Raw genomic sequence first — 19,298 nt, forward strand, 5'->3', positions numbered from 1 at the left:
GGCTGCTTTTGTGTTACAATGGCAGACTGGAGTAGATATGACAGAGACTGTATGCCCACAAAGCCTAATATTTTTACTATCTGGCCATCAACAGACAAAATTTATAAACCCTTGTTCTAGACAACAAAAAAGTAACCAAGTAAATGCATGAGATAATTTCAAATGGTGGTTGAATGTTAAATACTAATAGTAACACAGGACCTATTTCTATAGGAACTCGCACACCCAACCTGAGATTCAGGGACATGAATTCCACTGTTTGCTTCCCCTTCCAGACTCCAACTGTTGACACAGGCTTATGTTTTCACTGACACCATCAACAGAACAATGTAATCTCTGAGTCTTTCTTCATTGTCAGCCCTTAAAGCAAGAACACTAAAAAACCTTCTGTATCACATGCCTTCCTCAAATGTCTGGTGTTCCTAAGCTATCAGTTCACACTTAATAAGGCACTAAAACACTATGCGAAAGAAGGTGTCAGGTTGTGGACTTCACTTTAGGGTAATCAGGCCAGCCATTTCTTTTCCCACTGGGAAATGTCAGCAAAAAATGATTCTCCCATTTCTTGACTATAGATATGAACCTGGCTATTGGCTTTCAGGAAGTTCCAAGAAAATGAGGCTTGGAATCTCACCATTATGCCATTCTTTACTTTAGTACATCTGTTTTCATATGACACCTCACTCCCACTCTCCTTAGTGGATTTCCCAAGCAGTCTCCTGCAGGGGTGGGGAAGGCTTAGTTGTCTGACATTGTGTGCTCCTGGAACTCAAACAATGCTTTATAAAGATTTTCAAGCCATCCCGTGTTTGGCTCCCTATCCCACCCTCGCCTTCTGTGGTTGTTGCCCATTTCTAGGCCATTCTAATCTGTGTGGGATAAGGAGGTATGTTTCTTAATGGTACCTCTTCTCCCTTCTCCTTCCCCACATGCAAGTAGCACTCCATTATCCATATATCAAGAAAAATAAATAAATCAAAGTCTAAGTCTTTTCAAAGAAAAGTTTTCTGGAATATGTTTCAGTCCTGTGTCTTTATTAGATGCTTGCTCAAAAATGTTTAAGAGTTTTATGTCCTTCTCTTGAGCTACAGACTATGCCCATACATAAATTTGCCTATAATTGCCCCCATTTTGGCCTTGATAGTACATCTAGTACATTTTAAATTTCATCCAGAGAGCAACCAGTATAATGGTCTTATGGAAGTTTATTTTTTGGTAATACAGGTTGAGTATCTGAAATGCTTGGGACCAGAAGTGTTTTGGATTTTTTCGGATTTTGGAACGTGTGCAGAATACATACCACTTGAGCATCCCCAGTTCAAAAATCGCAGATCTGAAGCGCTCCAATGGGCATTCCTTTGAGTGTCAGGTCAGTGCTCAAAAAGTTTTGGATTTTGGACAGTTTTAGATTTCAGATTTTTGGGTTAGGTATGCTAAACCTGTATGTTACTCTATTAGAGCAATTTGATGGCACATATCAATTCTAGACTTGGATATAGTACTTTCTAAAATTAAGAAGACTGGGTAATATCTAGGTAAATGCAATATAATTATAAATATAGTTAAGCTAGAAGAGGAGAGAACTTTCATTGCCAGCCAAATAGACGGCTGTGTAATACTATCTCTTTCCTTCTCCATATAAATGTATCAAGTAACTAAAGCTTATACTTCAAATATTCTTTAGAATCTCTGCCAGAAATAAACAATAAGATAACACAAAAACTGTTATTAAAGTTTTGGGTTTTTATCCTTATTTTTGTGCCACCATTTTTCATCCTTTTATATACAAACATATAAACATTACAGGAAAAATACATTTTCCATTTTTAAAAGGTAAGAACAATTGAATACTGTATATAGTCTGTATGTAGTCTTTGAATATGGTTTATTGTTATTCCTATTTGTGAAATACTAATTTTCCAATTTAGTAAATGGGGTGGATAACTGGTCAAAAATATTGAAATAATGACTTCTGTCAATCTGGTTATCTATATAGTCTTTACATACTATATCAGATTTCATGGCAAAAAGGCTGCATACTGACTACAGCTATATCATAATCTTTTAACTCAACAATGCCTAAATGTTTCCTAATAAAAACACCTCTTTGAAAGGCAACTGAAAAACCATAGAACTTCTACATGAATTTATTCTCTCATTCTATAATTCAAGGTTCAATTCTTTACTCAATAATTCCAGAAATCAATTTTGTCCTGAAAATATTCCTTTTCTCAGACAGATAAATGCAACCGTCCAGGAAGTTCTGCAATAGACACAAATACATGTGAGAATTTAATACTGCATATGAGAGTAATATTTCAAATTTCTGGGGAAAGAATCAAATTTTCAATAAATGGTACTGGGAAAACTACCTATCTGACAAAATAAATAAAGTTCTGTATCAGCCTGATTCCTTACACTGTTTCACTTTAATTTGATTTAAATAGACACATGGTAAGTGGCCACTGTACTGGATATAGTAGTTCTAGCACATTCATTCTGAAAGTGTGATCTATGGACCAGCAGCATCAGTATCTGCTGGAAACTCATCAGAAATGCAAATTCTCTGGCCGGCCCGTGGCGCACTCGGGAGGCAGCGGCGCTCCTGCCGCGGGTTCGGATCCTATATAGGGATGGCCGGTGCGCTCACTGGCTGAGTGCAGGGCGGGCGCAATCCCCTCCCCGTCACAAAAAAGACCAAAAGAAAAAAAAAAAAGAAATGCAAATTCTCTGGCCGGCCCGTGGCGCACTCGGGAGGCAGCGGCGCTCCTGCCGCGGGTTCGGATCCTATATAGGGATGGCCGGTGCGCTCACTGGCTGAGTGCAGTGCGGGCGCAATCCCCTCACCGTCACAAAAAAGACCAAAAGAAAAAAAAAAAAGAAATGCAAATTCTCAAGCCTCCCCCACACCAGACCACTGAATCAGAAACTCTGGGGGTGATGCCCAGCAATCTATGTTTTGACAGGCACTCCAGCCTATTCTGATGCATGCTGCAGTTTGCAAAAACACTGATCCAGAAGGAAGAGACTAAAGAAACAAGTAAATATACAGAATACCAAATAATGAAAAATGCTATTATTAAAAATAAGAGAAGAGGTTAGGGAATGTAGACTGAAAAAATAACTTTAGAATAGAGACCTGAAGGGAATGGGATATCTGGGGAAAGCACATTCCTGGTGGAGATGACAAATGCAAAGGCCCTGAGGCAGGAGTATGCCCTACCTGTTTATAGAAAAACCAATTTGCCAGGGTGAAAACAGCAGGCATGAAATCAGAATGATAATCTTGTAGTGTTGTGCTTAAAGGCCTTTCAGGTGAAGACTTGAGATTTTACTAAGTGAAATAGTCACTGAAGAGTTCTGAGGAGGAATATGATCTCCTTTACATTTTAAAAGGACTACATTCTGACTGTTGTATTCAGACTAGCCTGAGGGAATGGGTCCTAGGCTACTATAAAAATTTAGGTGGGAGACAATGGTAGCTTAGACTAGTCAGATTCCAGATGTATTTTGTCTAGTAAGATTAAAGCCAGTGGAGGAAGAAGACATAAGAGACAGAAAGAGGAGTAGCAGTGGAAAAGTGGCAGGGTTGCTGAAAGGACGTAACAGCAGGCATAAAATGCAAATTTAAATGGTTTGCTATGTGATATGCTTACCCCCTGGTGACTCTCAAACTATCACTAAGATCCTAGTAGCTTCGAGGAGTTAAATCAAGAAAAGAAAAGAAATTTCAGAAGGCAGTGATGGATCTTGGACATGACCAGCGCCATTGTGCACACAATAAGCACAAAATAGCCACTGGTCTTGTCTTCCACTCCAGCACCAAACCCCTCCCCCCTTCCCTTTACAAGAAGCCTTGTGACTTAAACAGAAACCTTTTGCTTCTGCAAGGGTGCAATTCTCCACCCTGGTTGAATAGCTTCCACATTAGCATAATGCCCCCTCCTTGATTTTATCAGCTGGCCTTTGGCACCCTATATAAGCTCTACCACCCCCATACCTGGTGCTGTCCCCCATTTTGAGAGCAGCCCCAGGCCGCCTGTCACTTTGAGCACAGCCCAGCAGATCCTTTTCCTTTAATAAAGCTTGAATGGTACCTGGCATCTCAGCTCACTTCTTTCATTATGGTGCCAAAACCGGGGAAGAGTCTTGGCCGGACTGTCCGACGATCCCCTCTCTTGGGTTGACTGGCTTCCAGCCGCCCTTCCCGGACCTGCCAAACCAGGTACACTCAGGACTCTCTCCTTTTGCTGTTTCAGACCAACATATCCAACATCAGCCTCAATTCAGGGTGAGTCAGTGGGTCTGTCCTGCCTACCTCTACGGATTCCCCCGACTACTCTCCATGACTCTGGTCTCTACAAAGCCCAGGCGCCTGGCCGAGGGAACTTTTCTCATGCCCCCTACCTATTGGAGAATGCTCCTCTAGCAAAGAGGATGTTCTTTGTTGGCACTTTTCTTCTACCAGGACTGACTGCCCTTTCTCACCCTCTAAATGGGATCCTCACAATCCAAACCTAGACATCTCGTTTTCTACTATCCTCCACACTCTACGCCTCCGGGCTGTCTTCTGGACAAACTCTCAGCCTCCAGGGAGACATTAAAACTACAACGCCTTGTTACATTGGATCCCAGTGGCCACAAGATGCCACTCTGAATTTAGATATTCTCACCGAAGCAGCAAATGCTGGAGAGATTCCTTATGATTCAAGCCTTCTTCTTCTATCTCTGCTTTCTTCTGTCAAACCTGTCTTACGTCTCAAATTCTCTTAGCTCATGGCTGACCTCCCCTTCTAGACTTGGATTAATCTTTTAATCCATCAGACTACTCTGCTACCCATACAGGCCACCTCGACTATCTCTGTATGCTCCAAATCCTTCACCAGTCCCTCCACCTTTTCCCTCTCTTAGTCCTCAGCCCTGGCTCCTTTATAACCCCCTCTGTGAAGTGGCTGGGACGGAGGGATTGTCCGAGTTCATGTCCCCTTTTATCTTTGAGACCTTTTCCCAACTCGAAAAATGACTGGGATCCTTCCAGTCCAACCCAGACACATACCTGTCCCCTGAAGACAGGGAGCAGGTCTGGGTAGCAGCCCAACAGGCAATCAAGGTACATGCTCAAAATAATTGGCAGCCTGTGGGAGCCGTTGCTGTTCCTTGCATGGATCCAAATTAGGACTACCAGGCCGGTCATGGGGATTGGGATCTCCAGGATAATATGATCACACACCTACTTCACGGCCTCCAAAAGGCTACTCACAAGTCAGTCAATTATGACAAGCTTAGAGAGATCACACAGAGATCCACCAAAAATCCCAGCGAGTTCCTAACCCGCCTCTCTGAGGCCCTACATAAATACAGGTCTATAGATCTCTGCAGGCATGGCCCTCTTGCACTCTCACTTCATTACCCAATCAGCCCCTGATATTCGAAAAAACTATAAAAGAGATCAGGCCAAATACCAACTCCTGGCTAATGCCATCTGAGGCTCACATACCCCTAAGCTGGCTGCCTCAAGGGGCAAACCACCCAAGAACTGCTTCAAATGCAGTCAACCGGGCCAGTAGGCACAGACCCATTTTAACCCCAGGCCCCTCCCAGCTCTGTCCTCACTGCAAACAGTCAGGTCACTGGGGACTTGACTGTGCCACTCACCAGAGAGGGAGTGGCCCAGTTTCTAACCAATAACCTTCGGCTCCACAGCCATCTCTACCGGAGCTTCTAGGCTTTGCCCAGGAGGAGGACTGACAATGCCCAGGGCCCGAGGCCCCCATGGAGATCACCATGCATGAGCTCAGGGTAACTCTACTAGTGGCAGGTAAGTCGATCTCTTCTGTCATCAATACAGGGGCCACATACTTTACCCTTCCTGAATATGCAGGACCAACAACCCTGTCCTCTTTCACAATAATAGGGGTCACGGGATCAGAATACCACCCACGGATCACTCGACCCCTTTCCTACACCCTACAACACACCAAATTCACATACAAATTCTTAATAATGCCTCACTGCCCAGCCCCCTTACTGGGACAGGACATCCTTTTCAAATTCAAAAGCTACTCTTACCCTAGACACTTTATCTCCAGCTACAATACTCCTGTTATAGGCTGCAACCAGACCTGGCCCCTGAGGCTTCCACCTTCCCCTCCCCGTAGTGGAGACACTTCTCCCTCCATTGCTATGTACCATTCCCCCATCCTTGTTAAGTTGTGGAACCCCTCTTTGTTCCCTAATGTCTCACAGTACCCCATCGCTAATGAACACCTAAAAGAGTTAAAGCCCCTTATAAACAAACTCCTTTCTTCTCATCTCTCATGGTCTACCTGCTTACCTTTTAATACACCCATCTTCCGGTTATAAAGCCTAATGGCTCATACCATTTAGTATGGGACTAATCCTGACACACGTCGTTCCCAATGACTTACTGGGACAGTACTACCTCAGGGGTTTTGGGATAGCCCCCACTTTCCAGCCAGGCCTTAGCTCAAGACTTATCTGAACTTCCCCCAACCTCTAGCACTTTAATACAATACGTATTATAGCCCCTCCTATGAGGATTCACAGGCCCACACTGTTGCTCTCCTTAATTTCCTGCTGGCTTCTAGGGGATATCAAGTGTCCCCCAGCAAGGCCTAAATTTCTTCTCCTTCAGTCACCTACTTGGGAGTCCACCTCACTCCCAACACCAGAGCTAGTTTCTGAACTCTCTACTCCTACTACAAAGGGTGAAATCCTTTCTTTCTTGGGGCTTGCAGGGTATCTTGGCTTATGGATTCCTAACTTTGGCATGCTAGCAAAGCCACTTTATGGGGCAGCCAAAAGGGATCCTACCATTCCTTTAGATCCCACAAAGCCCATTCATTCTCTCTTGCAGCAAGCCATGCTCCTCACATCCCCAGTTCTCTCTCTCCCAACCCTATCTCATTCTTTTATCCTATACGTCACTAAAACCCAAGGATTGGCAGTCAGGATTTTGGTACAAAGGCAAGAGATATTTTCTCCCCAGTTACATACCTCTTTAAGCAACTAGACACCACAGTTCGAGGATGGGTCTCCTGCTTACGGGCCTTGGCAGCAGCCACCTTTTTAACACAAAAAAGCTCTAAACTAACTTTTGGACAACAAACAGTCAAGACCTTCTCAGCCATAAGGCCAAGTCAATTCTCTCCCCTTCCCACCTACAACTTATTCACCTTACTTTCACTGAGAATTCCCAGTTTTCCTTCAAACTTTGCCCACCCCTTAAATCTAGCCACTCTCATCCCAAAACACTCACAACCCTTAGGACACAATTGCATGGAGGCTTTAGACCTCTTTCTCAATCCCTTTCCACACATCTCCCTGCATCCCATTACACAGTTTATAGATGAGAGCGCTACCTCCACGCCCACCCCATGGGCAGGTTCTGCCATAGTAAATCTAACACAAGCTATTGAGGCTGCACAAGTCCCAAACAAGGTTGGGGTTATACACTGCAGAGGACACCAAACCTCCAATGACCCCATAGCCCAGGGAAACAAACTGGTAGATCTTACCGCAAAACAGGCTGCTCAATCACCAGGTCCCCCGCTCTTCCTCTCCTGCTCAGGTCCTTCTCATAGCCCCTACACCCTTATCCCAGTGCAGGACTTATCCCTTATCCCAATACACTCCAAGAAATACAACACCTCCAACAGTTGAGAGCACAAAGAAAGGACAACTGGTATACTCTCTCTGGTTGCTATGTCCTCCCTACCACACAAGCTGAGCAAATCCTTTTAGATTTCCATAATTCAGTCCATATAGGCTATGAACTCTTACTACGCCTTCTTCAGCCCTTATATTACTCTCCCCATGAAAGGACATGCTATCTTTTAACATTAGTAGATACCTTTTCAGGATGGACTGAGGCTTTTCCTTGTACTTCAGAGGATGCTACAACAGTAACGCATGCTCTCACCTCAGAAATCATCTCTCATTTTGGCCTACCCACCAGTCACTCACTCGCCTACAGGCTGCCCCGCACAAGCCCACAGGCCTCAGCCCCTATGAACTTATGTACAGTAGACCCTTCACTCTCACATCTTTCCCTTCCAGCTCACTGACTTTAGGCCAGTATCTCCCTACTCTTTCACTCATTAGGGATCTTCTTAGGGAACAGGCCAACCTTCTATTACCTCGTCCTTTCCCCACCACCCCCTCAGACTTTAAACTGAGCCCGGGACAGCAAGTGTATAATAAAACCTGAATCCCAAAGCCTCTCTCACCATGCTAGGAAGGGCCTTATACAGTACTTCTCACCACCCCCATGGAAGTAAAGGTACTAGGAAAGGTCCCTTGGTATCACTTATCCCTTGTAAAATGAGCATCTGATACGTTATCCAAAGAATCTGTTAACACCAAGCCAGAGGGGTCCCCCTGCTCAACCCCAATCCAACATCTCCTCACACTTTGTCCATTTTAGGATCCACAAAACTAAAAATCTCCAGGACCTCCGCTCTTCCCCCAATCCCAGAAAAAGGATGATCTTTCCCCTGGCGATTATCCTCTCACCCTCGCAGGTCCACTCCATGTCCCTCGCACAAGAGCTACTATTATACTACCTGTTCTAGTACTTGCTACAGGATTGGCAGCAGCTGCCCCAGAGGAGTGTAACATTATAGGAAGATTTCTCCTGTCACTTCTTTACCTCCTATCAGTAGGATGCTTCTTAGCAATGTCATTGTGATAATGTGCCCTTTAAGTTCTTTTGGCTCCCTAACCCTTCACATCCTTCCCATGTCTTTCCTCCTATCTCAATGCTCCCCCTTACCTGGACCATGGAGGTTCCAGGTCCACAGAGATGATGCAGTCCTCAGCGAATCAGACTGGTCCCCAAGCGACTCATCTGTCTCCCACTTTGTGAGAAACTTTTTGTGGCCACCCCCTCCCTGTCAATGCAGCCCGCAATGTTTCCACAAACGTCTCTTCACTTTCCTCTAATCTCACCTCAATGGGGACTGTCAGCGTTATACAGGGCCTGCCCACACTCTGCCTCACTAACACCAAACGCTGCCACTCACTTACCCCCTCCTCATCCATGCCGTAAAACTGGAATATATTTCCTTTGTAAAATACATTATCCTGTGGCCAGCCCCCTAACGTGATTTCTTGCATATTCTTTTGGCTTGTCCCTGACATCACCCTCCAGACAGATGGAGAGATGGAGACAGGACTGGGACTAACTTTGCCCCCCCCCTCTCAGGAAGTGCCCCCCGCTCCCATAGGGCACTAATTGTACTTTTTAATTGGAGCAGGGGTCCTTCCTGCAACTGGGACTGACATAGCAGACTTGCTACTGCCTCTCAATTCTATCAAAAACTCTCAGAACTAAGTATAGACAGCATCTCCTCCCTCCAGCGACAGGTCACCTCACTCGTGACAGTCGCTTTACAGAACTGTTGGGCCCTTGACCTCCTTACAGCTGGGAAGGCAGACACCTCCTCTTCTTGAGGGAGGAATGCTGTTAATACGTAAATGAGTCCGGGGTGATCCAAGACAACTTAAACCCATTTAAAGGCAAGCATTGATCACTGAAGCAAAGGGTTACAAAACACAAACAGATCTGGGGGGTGGCCCCAGTCACTGAACCCTTGGATACCCTTGGCTTATGCCCCTACTAGGACCCCTAACTGCGCTGGAACTCATCCTACTTTCGGTCCCTGTCTCTTTTGGTGTTTCTTTAATTTCTTGCAGGAACATATGCAGGCTTTCACCAACTAAAAGGTCACCAAATTGTCCCTGCAAGGAAGATATCAGCCCCTCAGAATCAGCAACCCTTCCCCGGAGTAATACAGTCTCCCCACACGAAACCAATACCCCGCCACCTAGTTGTTTTACCAGCCAACATAAATCTTTTATTTTTTCCATATTTTCACCCGTCTCCAGCAGGAAGTAGCTTCAGAAGAATGAGACCTTCACCCCTTTTCCCTTCTCCCTATACTTAAAAGGCAGGAATGATGGATCTTGGACATGACCAGTGCCACTGTGCACACAATAAGCACAAAATAGCTGCTAGCCGTGTCTTCCACTCCAGCACCAAACCTCTTCCCCCTTCCCTTTATGAGAAGCCTCTCATGACTTAAACAGAAACCCTTTTGCTTCTGCAAGGGTGCAATTCTCCACCCTGGTTGAATAGTTTCCACATTAGCATAATGTCCCTCCTTGATTATATCAGCCAGCCCTTGGCACCCTATATAAGCTCTACCGCCCCCTCACCTGGTGCCATCCCCCATTCTGAGGGCAGCCCTGGGCTACCTGTCATTTTGAGCGCAGCCTGGCAGATTCTTTCCCTTTAATAAAGCTTGAACAGTATCTGGCGATTATCCTCTCACCAGGCAGAGACTGAAAAATTAAAATCCAGAGATGGTAAGATATAAAATCAGAGCCAGAAGTGGCCCTAAGAACATAAAAACTCTTGGGGACTTACAATAAGATTACAAAGGGGACTGAACTTTCCACAGGAAGTGGAATAGGGTGCAAGCCAATCTTATCTAGACCTTAAGGAGCAGAGTGACCTCAGATGTTATGAGTTCCATTTATACCTAGCTGTGAACTCCTCTCTAACAGGACCACATCTTAGCAATCTTTATTCTCAGGACCTAATACAACATCAGGTATGTGGTTAAGTCAATGTTGCTGAATAAAGAATTTAGAGAAACCAGTGGTTATTTTCTCTTGAACAGCAATGAACTCAATACATAACAAAGATGGGATGGCCCTGACCAGAAGATTATGATGGTGGGGATTACTGACTGTCTAGCTCTACCACAAACAAGTCAAAACACTATAAACGTAGGACAGTGACTTTTAAGCAGTTCCCCCATCCAATGGGCTGCTGCTGGGATTTATTAGTCATAAAGTGTACCCAAAGAAAATGAAATCATCTCATGGACAGTGTTGTTTAGGATTACTCCCCTACTTTTGCCAAAGACTACAATTTTGGTTTGGGGATAATTATCCTGAGCTGATGTACCTGACAGCACTTGGCTAACAGGTTCCTCCAGGGGATCACCACAGGAAAGGTGCCTGTCTTCCTGCTTCCTAAGGCAGGAGCACACAGAACAGTCCATGTGAAACCTGAGGCAAACTACTAAAAGTGGAAAAGGACTGGATGAACTTGATTATCACTTCCTCATTCAAATGAGAATCAGTCTCTTCCTCCTGCATATTGACACATCACTTTGAATTTCAGTTTATTTTATCACTTAACAGAGTTTCATTTGCATTAATAATATTTACAGATTTTATTTTTCTCTTATAAGATAATGATTTCCTGGAGGGCAGATTTTTTTCTTTAAGACTGAAAACTCTTCTTTGAAATGAAGAAATCCCTATGAGATTTCCCACTTCCTTTTAGAAAAAATTAATCTCTTGTTAATTTCTTATTATCTCATTTGAGCCCACAACTAACCACAAAAGCTACTCCCACTTTATGAATGAAAAATTGGGGTTAGAGCAGTTACATGACCAGATTATGCATAGCAAATATAGAATTTAGGGAGAAGTCAGGAGCAGAATCTCCCAACTCCCTAATCTAGTATTCTTTCAGCTACACTTTAGCCTCACAGTACCCTCAAGTACTGCCCATCAGATTAGGGCAAATGGTTTGGAACAGGCTAACTGCTATATAGTTTTACTTCACAGATTGATGACTTCACTAAGTCATCCCCAAATTCCCTGGTGACCCTTTCTGCATTCATGACACATAGTAGAGGTAATCTTGCCCTAGTTTTACTACCTGCTGGATAAGATTTCCATTTCTGTGTTTTAAGATTTAATTGGTATCAAAAATGCAGGTCATGTCTCACTAAAGAGCTTTCAGATCAGCAAGGTGTACAAAAACTGCCTTGGTGGGCCGGCCCGGTGGCGCACTGCTACAGTGCGCCACTTGGGAAGCGTGGCAGCGCTCCCGCCAAGGGTTCGGATCCCATATACAGACCAGCCGCTCACTGGCTGAGCAAGGTGTGGGAGCAACACCGTGGGTTGCGATCCCGTTGCCGGTCCCGGTCCGGTACGGGTGCGGCACTGAGGGTTGCGATCTGTTGCCGGTCACGAAAAAAGACAAAAAGGAAAAAAAAAAAAAAAACTGCCTTGGTGAATTTCCAAACCCTGCAGGTGTTTTAAACAAAGTCACTTGCCCAGTAATGACTCTAAGATAATATGTACAAACAGGGACTGTCCTAGGAAAATGGGAGTGCATGATAAGTCCTTTTATTAATAGGTTGTGCTGTGAATTGATTTGTGTCCCCCAAAGTCCATGTATTAGAAACTTAATCCCCACTGTGACAGTGTTAAGAGGGTTTGAAATCCTATTACAACAATTGAAAGGAGGGGCCTTAAGAGGTGATTAGATCATGAAGACTATGCCTTAGTAAATAGATTAATAAATGAATGGTTTAATGGTGGTCATGGACATGGTTCAAATGGCTTTAAAAGGAGAATGCCTGAGGAGTTTTCTCTCTTGTCATCCATCACGTGACACCCTGCTTTGCTGGGAAGAGTCACTACCCACAACTACACTCTCACCAGATGTGTTCCCTGGACTTTGGACTTTGCAGCCTCCAAAACTGAAAGCAATAAATATTGTTTCTTTGCAAATTACCCAGTTTCAGAAACAGAAACAGAGCAATACAGATGGATTTCAAGTGTCTAAAGGGGTTAAACTCTATGAATAAGGTTCTTCCTTATTATGATTCTTTAAATTTGTACCAGGATCTAACCAAGTGTTTTACACATTTTCTATAAGTCCTCAAAACTGAGTTGAGTTGAATTGTTTCCTTCTGTCCCTTACAAATGCACATCAACAACCCAATTAGACTCTCCAATGATAACACGAGAATGTTTAGAACATTCTCTACTGTTACTGATCTTTATCCATCTTATGCTAACCAACCTAGCTCAACAATGAGTTGAAGAATGAAGTGGATCAGGTACATAAAAAAAAATAAGCCTAATCTCAAAGTTGAGAATGCCTACTGAATTATGCTACAAGAAATATTTTGAAGAAAGTAACACATACAATTAAGATTTGAAAATTATTAGTAATAGATCAGATCAGTACTAAACTGATTGTTCTTGTATCAAATACTAAAAGCAGACATTACTAAAAGTAAAAAAAAAAAGTTTTGAAAGTCACCACTTTAAACTGAACTCTACCACTCTACCTGGTCATTTACCTTGGATGTTATATTCAGAGCTAATTATACATAATTACCTTCATAAAAACTGATTTAAGAACATACCTACATAAAACATACACATGCCCCTCAAAAACAAAAATACTAGAAATATATCTCACTGCAATTGGGGCAATTTGAATACGGACAAAGGATAAGACAAAATTTTATTCTCATGAAAGTTGGAAATTGTTAACTGAAAAAAGCAGATTACAAGATAGCATGTACAATATAATGCCATACTGGTGCAAAAAACCACTAAGGCATATATGTTTGTGTGTACATATATGTGTGTGTATGTGAATAAAAAGTTAGATACCACAATGTTAAATTAATAGTTGTAATCTGCCTACTTAATAATGACATTGGGTTTTAAATTTTTTTTGGCTTATCTGTATTTTCCAACTTTCTAAAATGTCCAACTATTGCATTTGTAATCATAAGAAACTAAAACTAAAACTAAAAAGGGTCATTGTTATAAGATGTAGCTGCCAGGAAAGGAAAGGAAAAGAAAGGGAGGGGGTAGAACAACGTTTCCCAGGAACGTTTGGAGGATATTTGTGCGTACTATGTCACTCTTTCCCAACCAGGAGAGCAGTCAGCCAACAGAGCAGTAAGTGCCCCCTGGCTAAGATTACAGAGTTTTTCAGTCCCACCAATTAAAAACTCGAGCAGTACTCTTATGCTTAAACACTTTAAAGTTAAAATTCCAACTTTTTTTTTAAAGTAGCTTCAGCTAATTAGGGATCTAAAGCAAAATCTAAGCATTCTTATACCATGCTATAGATTTTTAGCAGTGTTTTTTGAAATTAATTAGCCTACTATATACAAGAATTTACCACACAGTTGTTATCATTTGACACTTTCCAGTAAATGTATTATGTAACCTTTTAAAATTCTTCTGAGATCCATACTGTTGTGTTACTGTTTTAACAAAAATGCAGGACATTGATCCAGTATCATCTCGTCATTTTTCAAAGTCTACTTTCCAACAGGTGGCGCTGTCCTCCATGTGAAATGCTCCTGAGTTCCTCAGCTGACCCACCATATGGCCGTCAAAACTGTGGGCTTACTCTGAACTCTGCCATAAGCTGGTGCTACTGGACAGGCACATCAGTCTGCAAATCATGTGCAACACGTCTCTAAGTCATTTTACAGGAAAAGCCCAGAGAGATGAGGTGACTTGTTTGAGATCACACAGCAAGTTATGGAGCAAAGAATAACTTCTAGTTGGAATTTCTAGCTTCAAGTTCAGTGCTGCCTTTATGTTTTCATTCATGGCATCCTTGATTTGCTCGAATCGAAACATATTCCCATTTATGGTAGGGGCGTAAAGAGAGAAATTTCCTCCTCTGTTATAAATGATGTTCATTCCCTTCTCCCTCTTGTAGAAGAGAAAGTGTGCTAGTATAGCTGCAGGATGCTCTCCCTATAGGCTAACAAAGAGAACTAATGGCAATCTTTAATCAAATTTCCCAAATTGAAAATTTTGCTTTAAAAGTACATCTCAGAGAAAAGAGGTAAAAGGAACTTAACACTTATTCTGTGAGGAATAATTATGCACAGAGCAGACAGTTAAGGGCTTAGAATAATACACAAATGTACCCACATATTTCCTTATTCTGTGTAGTATCTGGAACACTGTAAGTTATTTTCATTAAAAATTATCACTTCCCAGGCAATTATGCTGTTGCAGAGTGTGAAATTTTCTGAGGACAGCCTTTTTGAAGCTTGTCTGTGATAGCAGTATCTTACTTACTTTTACTTTGGTGAAAAAGGTAGTTTACCCTACCAGCATATATATATATATATTTACTTACAAACACATGTACATCCATGTGTACTTATATATATATATATACACACACACACACATATATACACGCACACACATATAGACATACAACTAGACACACACTGTACAACAGTATACTGTATGCTGTATATAAATAAAATATTTTAATTTCTCCTTCCTTCAATCCAATCATCCATAGTATCAGGATACAAAGAAATGCTCAAGAGTTTTCAGGTTAGCACTGCAGCTACCCTCGGTATAAGCAAAGGATCACAAAGAAAGATGGCAAAGACAGGGTGACTTACAGTCATTAAAAAGGTGGCATCACTAAACTCTGGTACCAAAAATTGCTGAGCTACTAGAATGCTACCAACCTAATTCTGGAAAACAAGTTTTTAGTTTCCCCATGAGCATAAGTCTATTACCTCCTCCAACCTTATTGTGTTCCCTGATCTGAATAAACTCTTTGGTGAAAATCAATGTACAAAAAAGCACATTCTTCTGAAGATAATGCTGGGTGCTTACATTCCCACAAATGGAACATTCTGAGCATACCTCTGCATGAGATGTATAAGAAGACAGAAGGGGACTTTCTAAAAATCTTCAAGATTACATTTTCGGGAAAAAAAAGTATTTCTGAAAAGTTAAGTGAAGCACATTAGTTTTCTAAATATACATTTAGGGTCTAATATTGATGCTATTCTTCATGGTGAATGCATAATAAATAACAGTCAAAATAAATGTAATATAGAAAGAATATTTAAATTCAGAAAAGGTTTCAAAAAATTATACTAGAGAACTTTCAGTGTGACACGTGGAACTCCGATTTATCTAAGAAACCTTCATGTATTTAAACTTACTTAAAATTAACTTCCCTTGTCCTCCAAATTCTTGTATCATTCTAATATTTTTCCTTTTCCTTTTACAGTAACAAGGCCATGAAGAAATTTATTTTTGCCACTATGAGTCTTCATATAAAATAGCTAACATTTTTCAAAAATAGGACACATCTATTTGAACATTTCTATTAACATTTTGTTGTTAAAACTTTTTTTCTTTGAAACAATGGGCCAGCAGTAGCTGCAGCAATCAAGATAGCCCTAATCACACTTTTTAAAATTGGTTATGAATATTCATGAGATACAAAGTTGATTGTCACCCCTCCAGCCCATGATGTGAGGGCCAGATTCATACTGGCAGCATATCCATTACCACAAATTGCATTTGTACCCCATGTCCACCATCCAATTATCCCCAACCTCTCTCTCCTTCCTCCTTCCCCACCCCAATTTCACTTTGTAGCCCAAGGAATGTTCTCTCCCTTTGCAGGTCCAATGCACTACTGTGGTCTTTCTTTCCTTCCTTCTTTCTCTCTTAGCTCCCACATATGAGTGAGTACATGCAGTATTTATCCCTCTGTGCTTTGCTTATTTCTCTCAACATAAGTTTCTCCTAGCTCATCTATGTTGTTGTAAATAGGAGTATTTCATTCTTTTTTATGGCAAAGTAGTATTCCACGGTGCATATATACCACAGTTTCCTTATCCAATCATCCATCAGTGGATATTTAGGTTGGTTCCATGTCTTGGCTATTGTAAACAGAGTTGCAATGAACATGGGAGTGCAGATATCTCTTCAACATGATGATTTCCATTCCTCTGGGTATATACCCAGAAGTGGGATTGCTGCATGGCATGGAAGATCTATCTGTAGTTGTTTGAGAAACCTCCACACTGTTTTCCATAGTGGTTATACTAATTTACAGTCCAACCATAGGAGTCTTCCCTTCTCTCCACACCCTCGCCAGCATTTGTTATTCACTGTCTTTTTGATAATAGCCAGTCTAACTGGGGCGAGGTAGTATCTCGATGTAGTTTTAATTTGCATTTCCCTGATGACTAGTGATGTTGAGCATTTTTTCATGTACCCATTAGCCATTTGTATGTCTTCCTTTGAAAACTATCTATTCAGCTCCTTTGCCCATTTTTTAATTGGGTTATTTGGTTTTTTACTGGATAATTGCTTGAGTTCCTTGTATACTATGGATATTAATCCTTTGTTGGATGCATAGTTAGCAAGATTTCTCCCACTCTGTACTTTGTTGTTTCACTCTGTTGATTGTTTCCTTTGCTGTGCAGAAGCTTTTTAGTTTGATATAGTCCCATTTGTTCATTTTTTCTTTTGTTGCTTGTGCTTTGGGGCTCTTGTTCATAAAGTCTGTGCCCAGACCTAGTTGCTGAAGTATTTCACCTATATTTTCCCCTAGTAATTTTACAGTTTCAGGTCTTATAACTAGGTCTTTAATCCATTTTGAGTTGATTTTAGTGTATGGTGAGAGATGCATATCTAGTTTCATTCTTCTGCATATGGATATCCAGTTTTCCCAGCACCACTTGTTGACAAGGCAATCTACATTTCCCCAATGTAGATTTTTGTTGCCTTTGTCCAATATTAGATGGCTGTAAGCCTGAGGGGTGATTTCTGCATTCTCAATTCTACTCCACTGGTCTGAATGTCTATTTTTATTCCAGTACCATGCTGTTTTGGTTACAGTAGCTTTGTAGTATAATTTGAAGTCAGGTAGTGTTATGCCTCCAGCTTTATTTATTTTTTTGCTCAGGATTGCTTTGGCTATTTGGGGTCTTTGTTATTCCATATGTAAGGTAAGATTGTTTTTTCCATTTCTGTGAAGAATGCCACTGGTATTTTGATGGAAATTGCATTGAATCTGTAGATCACTTTGGGTAGTATAGACATTTTCATAATGTTAATTCTTCCAATCCAAGAGCATGGAATATCTTTCCATATTTTGTGTCATCTTTAATTTCTTTCAGAAGTGGTTTGTAGTTCTCATTGTAGAGGTCTTTCACCTCCTTGGTTAAATTGATCCCTAAGTGTTTTATTTCTTGTGTGACAATTGTAAATGGGCTTACTTTATTTCTCTTTGTTAGTTCATTATTTGATTATATAAATACAACTGATTTGGGGGCATTTATTTTGTATCTTGCAACATTACTGAAGTTATTAACCAGCTCTAGGAGTTTTTTGATAAAGTCTTTAGGTTTTTCTACATATAGTATCATGTCATCTGCAAATAGGGAAAGTTCTATTTCATCTTTTCCAATCTGGATTCCCTTTTTTTCTTTCTCTTGCCTGATCTCTCTGGCTAGTATCTCCAGTACTTTGTTAAATACAAGTGGTGAGAGTGGGCATCCTTGTCTGATTCCTGTTCTTAAGGGAAAGGCCCTCAGTTTTTCCCCATTCAGAATGATACTGGTGGTGGGCTTGTCATAAATGGCTTTTATTGTATTGAGATACTTTCCTTCTATACCTAATTTGTTGAGTCTATCATGAAGAGATGTTGAATTTTGTCAAATACTTTTTCAGCATCTATTGAGATAATCATATGGTCTTTGTTCTTGAGTTCATTGATGTGATGTATCACATTTATTGACTTTCGTATGTTGAACCATCCTTGCATACTTGGGATGAATCCCACTTGATCACAGTGTATAATTCTTTTTAATGTGTTGCTGTATTCTGATTGCTAATATTTTGTTGAGGATTTTTGCACCTAGGTTTATCAAGGATACTGGCCTGTATTTTTCTTTTTTTGTTTTGACTATCTGGTTTTGGTATCAGAGTTACTTTGGCCTCATAGAATGAGATTGGGAGAGTAGCTTCTGTTTCAATTGTTTGCAATAGTTTGGGGAACATTGGTATTAACTCCTCTTTTGATAGAATTCAGCTGTAAAGTCATCCAGACACACCCAGACTTTTCTTTGTTGTAAGATTGTTAATTACCACTTCAATCTCCTTGCTTGTTATTGGTCTGTTCAGGTTTTCTATCTCTTCTTGGTTTAGTCTTGGTAGTTTGTATGTGTCTAGAAACTTACCCATATCTTCCAGATTTTCAAGTCTGTTGTCATACAGTTGTTTATAAGAATCTCTAATGATTCCTTGTATTTCTCTGGCATTAGTTGTAATGTCTCCCTTTTCATTTCTGATTTTTTTATTTGGGTCTTCTCTCTTTTTTTTTCAACCTAGCTAATGGTTTATCTATTTTATTTATCTTCTCAAAAAACCAACTTTTTGTTTTGTTGATCTTTTCTGTTTTTTGGGTCTCTATTTCATTTAGTTCTGCTCTGATCTTAATTATTTCTTCCCGTCTACTACCTTTAGGTTTGGATTGTTGTTGTTTTACAAGTTCTTTGAGGTGTAGCATTACATTGTTTATTTGAAATCTTTCAATTTTTTTTATGTAAGCATGTATTGCAATAAATTTGCCTCTTAGTAATGTTTCT

The 19,298-nt window shown here is 41.1% G+C and overlaps 1 protein-coding gene across 1 annotated transcript in view; it reads right to left on the reverse strand.

Moving 5' to 3' along the window:
- Positions 1-19,298, reverse strand: part of COBLL1 (cordon-bleu WH2 repeat protein-like 1) — a 172,931-nt gene that overhangs the window by 48,824 nt on the left and 104,809 nt on the right. The gene's annotated exons all lie outside the window — the stretch shown is intronic.

The sequence above is a fragment of the Galeopterus variegatus genome, unplaced genomic scaffold (assembly GCF_000696425.1).
Source record: "Galeopterus variegatus unplaced genomic scaffold, G_variegatus-3.0.2 Scaffold9, whole genome shotgun sequence".
Classification (NCBI taxonomy): domain Eukaryota; kingdom Metazoa; phylum Chordata; class Mammalia; order Dermoptera; family Cynocephalidae; genus Galeopterus; species Galeopterus variegatus.